Source organism: Narcine bancroftii, chromosome 3 (assembly GCF_036971445.1).
Source record: "Narcine bancroftii isolate sNarBan1 chromosome 3, sNarBan1.hap1, whole genome shotgun sequence".
In the NCBI taxonomy this organism is placed as follows: Eukaryota; Metazoa; Chordata; class Chondrichthyes; order Torpediniformes; family Narcinidae; genus Narcine; species Narcine bancroftii.
Genome location: NC_091471.1, coordinates 259,384,138 through 259,396,703, shown reverse-complemented (window position 1 = coordinate 259,396,703; position 12,566 = coordinate 259,384,138). Strand labels below are relative to the sequence as shown.

At 43.4% G+C, this 12,566-nt stretch overlaps 1 protein-coding gene across 1 annotated transcript in view; it reads left to right on the top strand.

Annotated features, from left to right (window-relative positions):
• Nucleotides 1–12,566, top strand: part of LOC138756819 (leucine-rich repeat-containing protein 25-like) — a 36,943-nt gene that overhangs the window by 2,675 nt on the left and 21,702 nt on the right. The window lies entirely within an intron of this gene.

Sequence of the window (12,566 nt, the reverse complement as noted above, 5' to 3'; positions counted from 1 at the left end):
GGGGGAGGGGCCTGGTCCGGGGGAGGGGCCTGGTCCGGGGGAGGGGCCTGGTCCGGGGGAGGGGCCTGGTCCGGGGGAGGGGCCTGGTCCGGGGGGGGGCCTGGTCTGGGGGAGGGGCCTGGTTCAGGGGAGGGACCTGACCAGGAAAGGGACGACCTGGGGAGGGGTATCGTCTGAGGGGAGGGGTATCGTCTGAGGGGAGGGGGTGGCCTGGTCTCAGGTGGGGGGAGGGGCCTGGTGTGTGTGTGTGTGGGGGTGGGTGCAAGGAACGTGGCCTGGTCTGGGGTTTGGCCTAGTCCAGGAGCATGGTCTTGGGGTGTGACCAATTTAGGGGAGATGTGGAAAGGGGCATAGCTTGGTTTAAGGGATGTGGTCTGGCCCAGGGGGGAAGGGGCATGGTTTGGTTAGAGCGTGAAGGGGCAAGGTCTGATCCAGGAGTTGGAAAATGGATATGGGCTGATTGGGGAGGAGCGAGTAAGGGGTGTTGCCTTGTAGGGTGGGGCAGAAAGGGTTTGGGCAATATAGTGGCAGGAATGACCTGGGTCAGAGTCACTGCTTTGCTAACAGAACAGTGTAGTTTAGTAGGCGGGGGAAAAATGGCTGTGTATCATGCAAACTTTCCTGTTTAATTTCTTTGGCAGTCCTTTGGAATTGAGAATGACTCTTTCCTGAAGAGTTAACTGTTTCTCTCTCCACACGTGCTCCCTCGCCCTGATGAGCATTACTAGTACTTACTGATTTTACTTCAGTTTCCAAAGTCTACACTATTGGTTTTCTTAACTTGCTTATATCCACTGATAACTGTGATTGATGAGACCAAAATGGGAACTACAGACTTTCCCCGAACACTTATCTGGTAGCTAGTTCAAGATGGTGTGATCAATTCCCACTCATGCAGAGTTGCTGCATGCACCTCACGCATGATCTTGAGGTTCCCATCCTAAATGACCCTTCTCCACTTTGAGAGGTCAATGGCTAGAGATTCACAGTTGTTAGTCATGAGGCTCTCTCCACTAAACCACCCAATTTATGAATTAAATTACAAATTATAAATTAGTGACATGTTTTCTCCCTGCACATTATTCCCTATCTGTGCTGTTGTATGTATATGGCTGGCCCACCCACTAGTGACTCATCTATGTCTCCGCCCTTTATGACCTGGCTATAAAGGTTGACCTCCCTCCTCCCTTCCGCCATTCCTGTACCTGGATCTGGGCCAGCCAAATTCTCATGTTTATTAAAGCCTATCATTTCCCCAGCTCTCGACTTCGTGGTTATTGATAGAGCCTATCAATTTATTAAACACGAGATTTTGGCTGTGGTGTTGGGGGTCGATCTCCAGGATGCTGATCATCAGAAATTTCTCCATGGTCTCTCTTTTAAATTTTTACTGGAAAAAATTGTGGTGCACTGAGATAGCATCAAGCAAGCACAAAACTGGAGGGAGTCACGTGATGGAATAGTGGCCAGTCGGGGAACTCCAGCCCTCTCCAGAAAAGTTAAAAAAAAACACAGAAAACACAAAGGCATAAACATAAAAATTAAAATAAAGTGAAAGTAAAGGTGGGAAGAAAATGGCAGCGAAGAAAGAAAAGTCGAAAGCAACGGGAAGAAGAGAAGAAGAAAGGACGTCGGAAGAAGAAGGTGAAAGCCTTACCTGTCCGAGGAGGCCCGCTGCGGAGAGAGAAGCCTGCTCCCTAAGGTCAGTCGAAGTCCCGAGCTCGGGACTACAAAAATGGCTCGCGGAGCCAAGCAAAAGTGCGCAACCGCACAAGACAAAAAAAACACTGACGGGAGGGGGGACCAGCTGAGGAGTCGATCTCCACAGCTGAGAATGACAGCTACAACACAACAACAGGAAGAGAACATAGAAAATAACGAGAACAAGAAAGAAGAGAGTAAAAAGAAAACAAGGAAACAACAGATGACCAACTCAGAGGAAGAAGAAGAGCATAGAGAAATGGAAGAAGAAGGGAAAGGCAAGACAATGGATATATTTTTTTTTAAAGAATATATGGAATCAGTAAAAGAATGGCAATCACAAGAATTTAGTGAAATAAAAAGAAGAATTAAAAGTACAGAAGAAAAAATGAATAGATTAGAGATGGTCATGTCAGATATAGGAAAAAGAGTGGACAAGGTGGAAGAACGAGAAACAGCCGTAGAAATGGAAGTAGAGGACTTAAAAAAGAAATTAGAAGAATCTAATAAAAAAATTAAAGAGGCACAAGAACTGTTAGCTCAGAAGATAGATATAATGGAAAATTATAATAGAAGAAATAATATAAAGATAGTGGGCCTTAAGGAAGATGAAGAAGGCAAGAATATGAGAGAATTTATAAAAGATTGGATCCCCAGGGTCCTAGGAAGACCAGAATTACAGGAAGAAATGGAAATAGAAAGGGCACATAGAACATTAGCCCCGAAACCACAGCCACAACAAAAACCAAGATCCATTTTAGTAAAATTCCTAAGATATACAACAAGAGAAAATATATTGGAGAAAGCAATGAAGAAAATAAGAGAAGACAAAAAGCCACTGGAATACAAAGGTCAAAAAAATTTTTTCTATCCAGACATAAGTTTTGAACTCCTGAAGAAGAGAAAGGAGTTTAATACAGCAAAAGCGATCATATGGAAAAAAGGATATAAATTTATGCTAAAGTACCCAGCAGTACTTAAAATAGTTATTCCAGGGCAGCAAAACAGACTATTCTCGGATCCGGAGGAAGCACGAAAATTTGCAGAACAACTACAAAACAGACAGAGAAATGAAGACATGTAACGAGAGTAAAAATGACCACGAACTATATGTATGTGTGTATATGGGTATATATATATACATATATATATATATATATATATATATGTGTGTGTGTATGTGTGTGTGTACATGAGTGTACATTTAAAGGAATATATATAGAGTATAGATAAGAATTAATAAGGGAAAAAAAGGGAAGAGAGGAAGTAAGGAGGAAATTAAGAGAGTGACCTTTGTTATATATGAAAATTAAAATCTTTTCTGGGGGGGCTGGGTGGGGAGGAGTTACGGTCACTGCGAAATCAGTTGACGCTTGCGAGTGAATTCGCAAATCCAAATGGAGAGGGGAGATGTGGTTGCCCGACAAGGGATAAAGGGCAACTCAGGAAGGGGAGGGGATAGTGGGGTTAAAGAAATTTTAGATAGGAGAATAAGGGAAATGTTTGATGTTTTAGAAATATTGTCTTATAAAGTGTTCAAAACAAGAAAGCAGAAATGGATAAGAAGGAAAGGTGATGATGAGGAAACAGAAAGGAAAGATAAACAAAGTATGAAATGGCTACGTTGAACTATATGACTAAATATTAACGGAATACATAACCAAATCAAAAGGAAGAAACTGCTAAATTTACTGAAAAAAAAAATTGATATAGCATTCATGCAAGAAACACATTTAACTGAAATGGAGCACAAGAAATTAAAGAGAGATTGGGTAGGACATGTAACAGCAGCGTCATATAATTCAAAAGCTAGAGGAGTAGCTATATTAATCAGTAAAAATGTACCAATTAAAATAGAAGAGGAAATAATAGATCCAGCAGGGAGATATGTAATGATAAAATGTCAGATATATTCGGAGTTTTGGAATTTACTCAATGTAACGAAGAAGATCAAAAATTTATGCAAGATATTTTTTTGAAGATAGCAGACACACAAGGGAACATACTAATAGGAGGGGATTTCAACCTTAATTTGGATTCAAACATGGATAAAACTGGGGAAAAATTAACAGAAAGAACAAAGTAACCAAATTTATAATTAAATCGATGCAAGAAATGCAACTTTTGGATATATGCAGGAAACAACACCCAAAGGAAAAGGAATATTCATATTATTCGGGTAGACATAAAACATACTCAAGAATAGACCTATTCCTATTATCAGCTCGTATGCAAGACAGAGGAAGAAAAACAGAATATAAATCTAGAATATTATCGGACCACTCACCCCTGATATTGACAATAGAGTTAGAGGACATCCCTCCAAGAATGTATAGATGGAGATTAAACTCCATGCTACTTAAAAGGCAGGATTTTAGAGAATTCATTGAAAGACACATTAAAATGTACTTTGAAATAAATATAGAATCAGTGAAAGATAAGTTTATACTATGGGACGCAATGAAATCGTTCATCAGAGGGCAAATAATAAGTTATGTAACCAAGATGAAGAAGGACCACAATCAGGAAACAGAACAGTTGAAAAGGGAAATAGCAAATATAGAAAAAGAATTAGCAATGAAGGAAGACACAACTAAAAGAAGAGAATTGGCAGATAAAAAAAATAAAATATGAAACACTACAAACATCTAGGGTGGAGAAGAACATAATGAAGACAAAACAGAAATATTATGAACTAGGAGAAAAAATGCACAAAATTCTAGCATGGCAGCTTAAGACAGAACAAACTAAGAGAATGGTATTGGCATCAAGAAAAAAAGACAAACAAATCACATATAATCCAACGGCGATTAATGAAAACTTCAGAGAATTCTATGAACAATTATACCAAACTGAAAACGAAGGGAAAGAAGACAAAATAGATGAATTTTTAACTAAAATTGAACTACCAAAATTACAAATAGAGGAACAAAATAAATTAACAGAACCATTTGAAATAGTAGAAATACAAGAGTTAATAAAAAAAAACTACTGAATAATAAAACACCAGGAGAGGATGGATTCCCAATAGAATTCTATAAAACATTTAAAGATTTATTAATTCCTCCCCCCCTGGAAGTAATCAACCAGATTGATAAAACACAAAGCTTACCAGATTCATGCAAAACAGCAATAATTACAGTAATACTAAAGACAGGGAAAGATCCACTCACACCAGCATCATATAGACCAATATCTTTACTTAACACAGATTATAAGATAATAGCTAAACTATTAGCAAACAGATTAGCCGACTATGTACCAAAAATAGTAAATCTAGACCAAACTGGATTTATTAAAAAAAGACGAACAGCAGACAATATTTGTAAATTTATTAACATAATTCATCCTTGGGTCGTAGGTTTTATATCGGAGTGGCCTTCTCCTATGCAGGTTTCTTACCCGGGCTGGAGGGGCCTGCCTCCCCTCCTAGGTCGGTCCATACTGCCCGGACCGGGGCCGAGGCCGCCGCAGTTCACGCTGTGCCTGGACTGGGGCCACCGCCTCCCACTCCCTGCCCGGACCGGGGCCTCCGTCTGCCTCACTCGACCGAGGCCGGGGCCGCCGTCTCCCCCTTGCTCCTGCCCGTATCGGGGCCGCCGCCGTCTACCCTTCGCCCGGACCGGGGCCGGGGCCGCCGCTGCTCTCCCTGTGCCCGGACTGGGGCCGCCGCCTCCCCCTTGCTCCTGCCCGTATCGGGGCCGCCGCCGTCTACCCTTCGCCTGGACCGATATAAAACCTACGACCCAAGGACCTCGCTGCCACGTCCCAGCTTGCTTGGCCACGGCACACGAACCATGGGTGTAAAGGGTGGGGCCAGTACTGCGCGCACTGCACTCCACCTAAAAGCTCCTTTGCGCAGGCCCGAGGACAGGTCCACGTCCTCCCCCTCCACGTCCTCCCCCTCCACGTCCTCCCCCTCCACGTCCTCCCCCTCCACGTCCTCCCCCTCCACGTCCTCCCCCTCAAAAGATGCTCACAAACTCAAGCTAGCATGCTGGAACATCAGAACCATGCTAGACAAGACTGACAGCCATCGACCTGAACGTCGGTCTGCCCTCATTGCACATGAACTCCTCAGACTTGACATCGACATAGCCGCTCTCAGTGAAGTCCGCCTGGCAGATGTAGGCAGCCTCCAAGAACGCGGCGCGGGCTACACACTCTACTGGTCTGGCAAGCCTTCGGATGAACGACGCCTATCTGGTGTAGGCTTCATGGTCAAGAGCTTCATTGCCTCCAAACTCGAAAACCTTCCGACAGGCCTCTCGGACCGAATCATGTCCATGCGACTCCCACTTCAAAACAAGCGTCACATCACCCTCATCAGTGTCTATGCTCCAACCCTCCAGGCGGTACCAGCAGAAAAGTACAAGTTCTACACCGACCTGCGCAACCTCATCCAACGTACCCCTACAGCCGACAAGGTTGTCATCCTGGGCGACTTCAACGCTCGTGTCGGCAAAGACTCAGAAACCTGGCCAGGAATCCTGGGCAAGCATGGCGTCGGCAAGTGCAACGACAATGGGCGCCTCCTGTTGGAGCTCTGCGCAGAACAGCGGCTTGTCATTACAAACACCCTTTTTCAGCAGAGGGACAGCCTTAAGACCACCTGGATGCATCCCCGATCCAAACACTGGCACCTCCTGGACTACATCCTGGTGCGAGAAAGTGACAAACAAGATGTGCTCCACACCAGGGTCATGCCTAGCGCGGAATGCCACACTGACCACCGGCTGGTTCGCTGCAAGCTCAACCTTCACTTCAAGCCAAAGCCCAGGAACAATAAAGCCCCCAGAAAGAGGTTCAATGTTGGAAAACTGCAGTCAGACGAAGCGAGAGGAAACTTCCAGGCAAACCTCAAAGCAAAGCTCGACGTTGCAACCCGCCTCACGGACCCGTCCCCTGAAACCCTCTGGGATCAGTTGAAGACTACCATACTGCAATCCACTGAAGAGGTACTGGGCTTCTCCTCCAGGAAAAACAAGGACTGGTTTGACGAAAACAGCCAGGAAATCCAGGAGCTGCTGGCAAAGAAGCGAGCTGCCCACCAGGCTCACCTTACAAAGCCGTCCTGTCCAGAGAAGAAACAAGCCTTCCGTCGCGCATGCAGCCATCTTCAGCGCAAACTCCGGGAGATCCAAAATGAGTGGTGGACTAGCCTCGCCAAACGAACACAGCTCAGCGCGGACATTGGCGACTTCAGGGGTTTCTACGAGGCTCTAAAGGCTGTGTACGGCCCCTCACCCCAAGTCCAAAGCCCGCTGCGCAGCTCAGACGGCAAAGTTCTCCTCAGCGACAAGATCTCCATCCTCAACCGATGGTCAGAACACTTCCAATCTCTTTTCAGTACCAACCGCTCAGTCCAAGATTCCGCCCTGCTCCAGCTCCCTCAACAGCCCCTAAGGCTAGAGCTGGATGAGGTTCCCACCCTGGATGAGACATATAAGGCAATCGAACAACTGAAAAGTGGCAAAGCAGCAGGTATGGATGGAATCCCCCCAGAAGTCTGGAAGGCTGGTGGCAAAACTCTGCATGCCAAACTGCATGAGTTTTTCAAGCTTTGTTGGGACCAAGGTAAACTGCCTCAGGATCTTCGTGATGCCACCATCATCACCTTGTACAAAAACAAAGGCGAGAAATCAGACTGCTCAAACTACAGGGGAATCACGTTGCTCTCCATTGCAGGCAAAATCTTCGCTAGGATTCTACTAAATAGAATAATACCTAGTGTCGCTGAGAATATTCTCCCAGAATCACAGTGCGGCTTTCGCGCAAACAGAGGAACCACTGACATGGTCTTTGCCCTCAGACAGCTCCAAGAAAAGTGCAGAGAACAAAACAAAGGACTCTACATCACCTTTGTTGACCTCACCAAAGCCTTCGACACCGTGAGCAGGAAAGGGCTTTGGCAAATACTAGAGCGCATCGGATGTCCCCCAAAGTTCCTCAACATGATTATCCAACTGCACGAAAACCAACAAGGTCGGGTCAGATACAGCAATGAGCTCTCTGAACCCTTCTCCATTAACAATGGCGTGAAGCAAGGCTGTGTTCTCGCACCAACCCTCTTTTCAATCTTCTTCAGCATGATGCTGAACCAAGCCATGAAAGACCCCAACAATGAAGACGCTGTTTACATCCGGTACCGCACGGATGGCAGTCTCTTCAATCTGAGGCGCCTGCAAGCTCACACCAAGACACAAGAGAAACTTGTCCGTGAACTACTCTTTGCAGACGATGCCGCTTTAGTTGCCCATTCAGAGCCAGCTCTTCAGCGCTTGACGTCCTGCTTTGCGGAAACTGCCAAAATGTTTGGCCTGGAAGTCAGCCTGAAGAAAACTGAGGTCCTCCATCAGCCAGCTCCCCACCATGACTACCAGCCCCCCCACATCTCCATCGGGCACACAAAACTCAAAACGGTCAACCAGTTTACCTATCTCGGCTGCACCATTTCATCAGATGCAAGGATCGACAATGAGATAGACAACAGACTCGCCAAGGCAAATAGCGCCTTTGGAAGACTACACAAAAGAGTCTGGAAAAACAACCAACTGAAAAACCTCACAAAGATAAGCGTATACAGAGCCATTGTCATACCCACACTCCTGTTCGGCTCCGAATCATGGGTCCTCTACCGGCACCACCTACGGCTCCTAGAACGCTTCCACCAGCGTTGTCTCCGCTCCATCCTCAACATCCATTGGAGCGCTCACACCCCTAACGTCGAGGTACTCGAGAGGGCAGAGGTCGACAGCATCGAGTCCACGCTGCTGAAGATCCAGCTGCGCTGGATGGGTCACGTCTCCAGAATGGAGGACCATCGCCTTCCCAAGATCGTATTATATGGCGAGCTTTCCACTGGCCACCGTGACAGAGGTGCACCAAAGAAAAGGTACAAGGACTGCCTAAAGAAATCTCTTGGTGCCTGCCACATTGACCACCGCCAGTGGGCTGATAACGCCTCAAACCGTGCATCTTGGCGCCTCACAGTTTGGCGGGCAGCAGCCTCCTTTGAAGAAGACCGCAGAGCCCACCTCACTGACAAAAGGCAAAGGAGGAAAAACCCAACACCCAACCCCAACCAACCAATTTTCCCTTGCAACCGCTGCAATCGTGTCTGCCTGTCCCGCATCGGACTGGTCAGCCACAAACGAGCCTGCAGCTGACGTGGACTTTTTACCCCCTCCATAAATCTTCGTCCGCGAAGCCAAGCCAAAGAAGAAGAACATAATTCATACAGTAGAAGAAAATAAAGCTCCAACAGCAGCGGTTGCTTTAGACGCAGAGAAGGCCTTTGACAGAGTAGAATGGAATTATTTATTCCAAGTACTACAAAAATTCAGTTTACCAGAGAAATATATTAATTGGATTAAAGCATTATATAAGGGGCCATTGGCAAAAGTGACAGTAAATGGATATATATCAAAGCAATTTAACTTAAGCAGATCAACAAGGCAGGGGTGCCCACTGTCGCCCTTATTGTTCACGTTAGCTATAGAACCATTAGCAGAATTGATAAGAACAGAAAATAAAATAAAAAGGATAAAAAATAAAAGACAAGGAATATAAAATCAGTTTATTTGCAGATGATGTTATAGTATACTTAACAGAACCAGAAATATCAATAAAAGAATTACACAAGAAATTGAAGGAATATGGAGAAGTGTCGGGATACAAGATTAAAGCAACTAAAAGTGAAGCAATGCCAATGAATAATGCGGATTTCTCAAAATTTAAGAAAGATTCACCATTCAGATGGCAAATGCAAGCAATACGATACCTAGGTATACAAATAAATAAAAACCTCGGCTATCTATATAAACTCGATTATTATCCATGAAAAAATTACAGGACGATTTAGAGCATTGGAAAGACTTACCACTAACACTAATAGGAAGGATAAACTGTATTAAAATGAACATTTCCCCAAGGATACAATACCTATTTCAGGCACTTGACGGAGAAATTCTTCAAGGAATTAAAGAAAATAATAAGGAAATTTGTATGGAAAGGGGGGAAACCGAAGATAGCACTAGATAAATTAACAGAATGGTATAAACAAGGAGGCTTACAACTGCCAAACTTTAAAAATTATTATAGAGCCGCACAATTAAGATACCTATCAGATTTTTATCAAACAAGGGAAAAGCCAGATTGGACTAGATTAGAACTAGATAAAATAGGGGAGAAGATACCTGAACATATATTATATAAATGGGATGAAAAATTGGTACAATGTAGGAATTCTCCAGTATTACATCATCTGCTCAATATTTGGAAGAAGATTCATGTAGAAAGGAATAAAACAAATTACCAATTACCAAAACTAATACTGACGCAAAAGCAGCTAATCCCTTTTTACAATAGATAACCTTTCCTTTAGAGAATGGGAGAAAAAAGGGATCAAAAGAATAGAAAATTGCTTTTCAGGAAATAAATTATTATCCTTTGAACAAATGAAGGATAAATATAACTCACAATACAGTGTTGGTATACTACCAACTGAAATCCTACTTGAAGGACAAATTGGGAAGCAGTCTGAGGTTACCAGAGGGAAGTAATTTTGAATATGTGATTACAGACACAATGATAATCAAAAAATTTATAACAAATATGTATATTAAAGTGCAAGAAAAGGAGAATGAGGAAACAAATGGTAAAACTAAACAAAAATGGGAACAAGATTTAAATATAAAGATAAAAAAGGAAACATGGGAGAAGTTATGCTCTGGAACTATGAGAAATACAATAAACACGAGGTTACAAATGATGCAATATAACTGGATACACAGGCTATACATTACACCTCAAAAGTTAAATAAATGGGACCCAACAGTATCTGATGGATGTTTTCGTTGTAAAAAGGAAATGGGAACAACAATTCATGCAATCTGGACATGTGAGAAAGTGAAAAAATTTTGGGAAGATCTAAACCAGATATTAAATAAAATCACAAAAAGCAATATACCAAAAAACCCAGAGATCTTCCTCCTAAGTAACATAAAAAACAAAGAATTTGGACTTGATTTGGATGGTGCACAAAAAAGATTTGTTAGGATAGCCCTAGCTGTAGCAAAAAAATGTATTATGTCAGCCTGGAAATTAGAAGATAACTTGAGAATACAACAATGGTATATAGAAATGAATAAATGTATTCCATTAGAAAAAATAACATATAACTTAAGAAATAATATTACAATATTTGAACAAATATGGGAGCCATTCATGAAACACAATAGAGAAAACCTACCGGGGACATCTACCACCTAAAATGACAGAAGGAGAAGGAAATGAAAAGAATTGACTCAGTGGAATTTCTTGTTTATTTTTATTGAGTGACAACATTGTTTGACGGGTTTAATGTATCTTAGATTCTGAACTTTAAATGAATGGGAGGGGAGGTAGGGAGGGTGGGATGGGAAGAGGTGGGAGGAGAAAACGACACTGTATATATTTGAAAAGAAAAATGTAGGTATCTTGATCAATGTGGATTATAGTGTGAAAAATTTTAAAAAATTAAAAAAAGCAAGCACAAAACTCAAATGACTGTACAACAGGCTTTCTTCCAGTAAAAGTCTGAACACCAGTTCAAGCCTTGGTGGCTCCCCATGTGACTGGGTCAGGAGGGGTCAGCGAGGTTTATATTCAGGTCGGCTGATTGAGCCAACGTGGATTCAGCCCATTAATGGTCTTCCTGCAGGTCCAGTGATCGCCCCCTGCAGTCGGCTGGTGGTCATATCACCAAATGGAGTCAATGGAGTCAATCCAAATGGAGTCAATCCTTTGTAATTGAATCTTCCTCCAACCTTCTCTGGGATTCTACTTTATCTTCTGACTGTTGGGGCCTGCGGTACAACCCCAGCAAAATTATCTGCCATTTCTTATTTCTAATTTCTACCCAAATGGCCTCATTTGAAGAGGCTTCAAGGACATCTTCCCTGAACATGATTTTTACCCCCATGAATGCCACAATGGCTTTGTTACCTCTCCTCTGATCACACTTGAAACATAAATCTAGTAATTTAGTAGTTATAAATCTGCCAATCCTGCCCTTTCAGCCATGATTCCGAGATTGCAATAGTAATGTATTCCCATATACTAATCAATGCTCGAAGCTGGCCTTATCTGTTCACCATTGCGCTAGTGATCCCTCCACTACGATTAACCTTGACTCAAGGTTTCAAGATTCAGTTTATTGTCATAGTAATAAAACAGTGTCATATTACATGAAATTCCTTTTTGCCTGCTGCAAGGCAGACAGATTCGCCACTGGCAGGAATTGCCTAAGCCCCTCTTATAGTCACAGAGGGAAGGAAAAGAGAGTCCCCCCCAGGGTCACTGAGTGTCGGTAGATTCACCTCCAGCACTTTCAATTCACATCATTGACAATTCTTCCCCACCACCACAGGTGAATCAGAAGCAGAATTTATTGACGTTAACAAGCCATGAATTTCATTGAATTACAGTAGCAATCGCGGAGCAAACATTCATATAATCCACCTTACAACAATCAATAAAAAATAGTGCACAAAAAGTCAAAGTCAGGCAGTGCCTTTGGTTCATTGATCATTCAGGAATCTGAATGGCAGAGGGGAAGATGTTGTCCTTGTGCCATTGAGTGTTCATCCTCAGGCTCCTGTACCTTTTTTCCTGATGGTAGCAGAGTGAAGAGGGCATGGCCTGGGTGATAAGGGTGCTTGAGGATAGAAGCTGGTTTCTTAAGACACCGCCTCTTGTAGATATCCTTGAAGGAGTGAAGACTGGTACCCGTGATGTTGCAGGCCAAGTTAACAACCCTCTGGAGCCTTTTCTTGTCCTGATCATTGGGCATCTCCATACCAGACATTGATGCAACCAGCCAG